This window comes from Cavia porcellus, unplaced genomic scaffold (genome assembly GCF_034190915.1).
Source record: "Cavia porcellus strain 051 isolate PalLab524CR breed Dunkin Hartley unplaced genomic scaffold, mCavPor4.1 scaffold_40, whole genome shotgun sequence".
Taxonomy (NCBI): Eukaryota; Metazoa; Chordata; class Mammalia; order Rodentia; family Caviidae; genus Cavia; species Cavia porcellus.
The window spans coordinates 8,758,366-8,762,724 of NW_026947523.1; positions in this window are offsets into that span (position 1 = coordinate 8,758,366).

Below are 4,359 nucleotides of genomic sequence, written 5' to 3' on the forward strand. Positions count from 1 at the left end.
CTGCTGCCATAATAGATGAGTCTTTACTAATATGCAAAAAACTTAAAGTGAGTAGGGCTTTAGGTAGCAATTGAGGCCGTGAGCTCATACTGCTCTCTGCCCCTTTCTGTTTAGCTAACATAGTCTTCAGGCTTGTGTGTATCCTTTCAACCAAATGTGAGTCACAGAGTAAACTAGGTAAACCTGAGGTTAACCTAGGGGCTCTGTGTTTTACTAAGCGCACTTGTTTGTGCTGGAGGAAGTCTCACAGATGCACTGTGTTTAAGGAAATGAAGGCAGGACCTTAGTTCCAGTGGAAGGCTGCTGGGAGAGCACGAGCTGCTGTGCTACGTTGTGCCCACAAGAATGGTAAACTTGAAGGCCAGGTATAGCCAGCAAGGGTCCCTGGGAGGGTTAAACAATTAAGTTCTCATTTATCTGTACTTTTTCCTTTCTCATTTCCCACTTCTGGTTTCTGTAAAGAAAAGACTCTAAGAGATAACCAGAGAAAACTATGATCGAGGCTTCAGTCCCAGAGTCTGCGCCCCCCATCGCATAACTTTGTTGTTTTCATCTCCTGCACCTTGTTTTTGGGACCTGCCACTTCACCCAAACCAACTCCGCCTCCTGCCTTTACTTGGCTAACTCCTGTTTTTCCTCCAGGCAATTTCTGGGAGTCCCTTCCCTTGTCTTGGCTGGGGCACCAGTCTACAGCTCTTCTGGGACAGGAGTCCTGCTGTGTCGGGAATGGCCTGGTCCCTAGTGGCCCGATTCCAGTGGTGAGTCAGGTTAGGTGACAAAGCCCCAGGACAGCTTGAGCCAGCAGAGGGACTTGTGACAGCTTCCTTCTTGTGCTGGGGAGAGCAGGGATGCCCTAACAGGTTCCACTGGCACTTTGGGACTGAGTTGAACCCACCTCTTGGGCCTGGAAGGTGCTGGAGAGTCAGGAGGAAACTATTTTTGCGGCCGGATCTCGGTATGTAGCCCAGGCTGCCCCCCAGCTCGAGATGGTCTTTTTGCCTCGGCTTCCTGAGTGCTGCATTACAGGTGGCTTTGTTTTTAACATAAGGCAGAGCTGTAAACCTTTTGGAGTTTGTATGGACCTCATCTAAGGTCACCCAGAGTTAGACCTTGTGGTGGCAACAAGTCAGGAAAGACTGTGTGGCAGAGCAGCAGGAGGCAGAGCCACACTCGAGCTCGCTGGAGTGGACTCCTGCCTGTCCCTGGAGGTTGGATCCAGTGTTTTTAACAGCTGCCCTCTCTCTGTTGCTAAAGGACAAGGCTGTGAGGCTGGCACTGTGATCCCCCAGCTGATGTCAGCTGCTCATGCTCAGGTGACCTGCCACTGACAGCCCCTTCCCTAGTCCCTGTGTTAGGAGGCAGCCCTTCTTGACAGGAGGTGGCCTGTCCCCAGGTCACTTCCCCAGCTGGCTGCTTGATCTCAGTCAGGCCCTGCAGGCTCCCAGGGGACATTTGGCATCAACAATGAGTCTGATTAGGTTCACTCCCTCAGCCTGTGCCCTCTGGGGTTCCCATGCCTGTGGAATCTACAGACCTTTAAGATTAATGTGGCACATTAGTTTACTTGATAACAAGTAATGATAATAGATATTTTTGAAAAAGTTAATGCTATTTTTGTACTAAAATAAAACACAGGAAACTGGTCTGAAGAGAACACACAATATATATGCCATTGTTACCCCCAGTTACTGTTTTGAAATTTTTCTTTTTAAAATAAAATGAACACAGGAAACTTGGTGCAGTTGTGCACACCTGTAACCCAGCCACTCAGGAGGCTGAGGCAGGAGTATTCAAAGTTGGAGGCCAGTCTGAACCGTCTCCAAAAAATAAAAAAAGGTCTGGGGCTACAGCTCAGTCCAGTACCCAGTACCAGATGAAGCATTTCATTTATTTATTTATCGGCCCCGGGGATCGAATTCATGATCTCACACTTACCAGGTAAGCACTTAAGCTAATGAGTTAAGTGCTCTCCAGCCCCAGCATTTCATTTCTTAACCCCAAAACTGTGTTGCTGGAGTAGGGTAGATTCTGCTCTGGATAATTCTTGCGTTTGTCCACGCTATTCACTTGACATTTCTCAAAATGCTGCTCTGGTCTGGCACTGTACTGCGAGTGGGTACAGTGGGCCAAGCCAGGGAGCTGGTGAATGTTTTGCACACAGCACGTGCTGGGAGGAGGTAGAGCCACAGAAGGCTCTTAAGCTCACCACCATCTGGACCAGACGGTGACCGCTAAAGTGACAGTTTAGGGGTTTCATCACAGTATGCCCTGAGGCCCTTCTGTGAAGGGGCAACAGTGTAAAGGGGCTGGACTGTACCAATGATCTGCGGCCTGGGATCCCTGGGGAGTCTCTGCAGGCAGGGCTGCAGCCCTTGAACCGATGGCAATATGGTTCTGTGCTGACTGCCAGGCAGGCTGTCTTCCACCAGGCTACCCGGGCTCGTGGAAATGTCAAGTGCCTATCTCCTCTGAGCTGGCATCACCTTTGTGTGGGATGAGCCCACTAGATTAGCAGTGATCTGTGTTCTTGGTTTCAAAATAGGGGGTACAGACGGACGAGGCATGAGAGATGTGCTTGATGGAGGAAGTGTTTGGGAGCCTGGCCAGAGGTCTCCATCTGGACTTCGGCTGAGAAGAGGCAAGAACCACACCCACTGCGTCGCCTGGGTTCTAGATAAAGCCACAAGTGGCACTGCTGCATGCTGGAGGTCGGGCTGCACCTCTGTCGAATGACTCCTGTGTGTGTGCTTGCATGGACAGTAGTGGATCTCGACCCCAGCTCCTGAAACTTGTCCCCATCCCAAGCTCCAATGGCAGGACAGGGGAGATGTGACCTCTCACACCTCTGATGACAGGACTGCTCAGTCGTTAAGAAGTGGGTCGCATCCTTTTGTAGATGCCCAAGTCCACACGAGAGTTCCTTGCTGCATTCATTTACCATGTGAGGGACCCTTGCAAGCCCAGCACTGACTCTGGGGCTGGACACTGTGGAATAAGGGACAAAGACCCTGCAGGTCAGCAGGCCCCCAGGAGTGACATCTGTGCTGAGACCTGAGCAATAAAAAACCAGCACTCAAGAGCATAGTCAGTGCTTTGACGTCAGGTTACCAGGGCCCTACAGAAGGATCCGCCACCACTGCCGCCATGGCAAGCTGTGTCCCATCAACGAGGGCCTGCTCCACAGCCTGTTAGACAAGCATGCCAGGGAGTCAGAGCCGACTGGTCCTAGAGACCAAGTAAATGAAGCCTGTGATGGTCCAAGGGCGCCGTGGAGTCCCGACTGCCACTGGCGTTCCCAGCACACACTGCGACTCTGAGGCCTGGCACCATCCAGTCTGACCGGAGCCAGGCGCTCACCCAAGCTGGGACTGGGTTCTGGGAGGGCATGGGGTATCTTCAGGGGACCAGATGACAGGGGCTAGGTGGGCTTCTCTGGTTGTCTGACCCAGTCCCAGGGAACAGAGGACATCAGCCACTTAGGCGGAGGCCGAAGGATGGAGAGCAAAGGTGGCCAATGTCAGCTGTCTGCCCAGTGTGTCACCAGGGCTTTGGGGGGAGTGACTGGCCATGGCAGTCTGCCTGTCTTGGGTCACTTCCCATGTCTTGACTCATGGTCCCTGTCTCTCCTCCACCAAAAGGAACTCAGAAACTAAAATGGTGACCTTCCATCTGCTCCCAGGACAGATACACAGTGTTAAGTGATACCGAGGCCAAGGACTGGGGACATGAAGCCAACAGGCCAGGTGCCCTGACAGCTAGGGCAGAGCAGCACTGGGAAAAGCTGAGGGTTGAGTGGTGGCCACCTGTGACCAGGACCATGCCTGAACCTGTCTGCACCTTTGACCAATCACAGAATGGTGTGTCCCCTTGTGGGATGGCTGGGTGTCACCATAGCTCCAGGAGTGTTTAGGGGCTGTGGTAGGCACCAGGACAGTTAAAAGCATGGTTGGGGAACTGAGGAGGGGACGGATCCTCAAAGGCAGTTGTCAGGGACCCTCTGATCACACCAGACAGTGCCTGGCTCTGTTCCCAGCCGACATGGTGCTCCGCTGTGATGCAGAGGTCTCGGCAGGGTAAGCATCAGGAAGGGCAGTGCCAAGGCCTACTATTTATAGCACACCCTTCCCTCGCACCCAGCCAAATAAAGCAGGCCAGCTATGAAGAGGGCAAGGCCTCTACCCAGGGGACCTGAGCCCCGGGTGGTCACAGTACCACCCACTTGCTCAGGAAGCAGGGGGCTGGCATGACACTGCTGCTATTGCCTACGGGCAGAGGACCTGGTGCCCTCTGTGACTGTGTGGGCCAGGCAGGATGCACGGTACTATTGACGTTACAGTGCGTAACACCACCATGTATGAC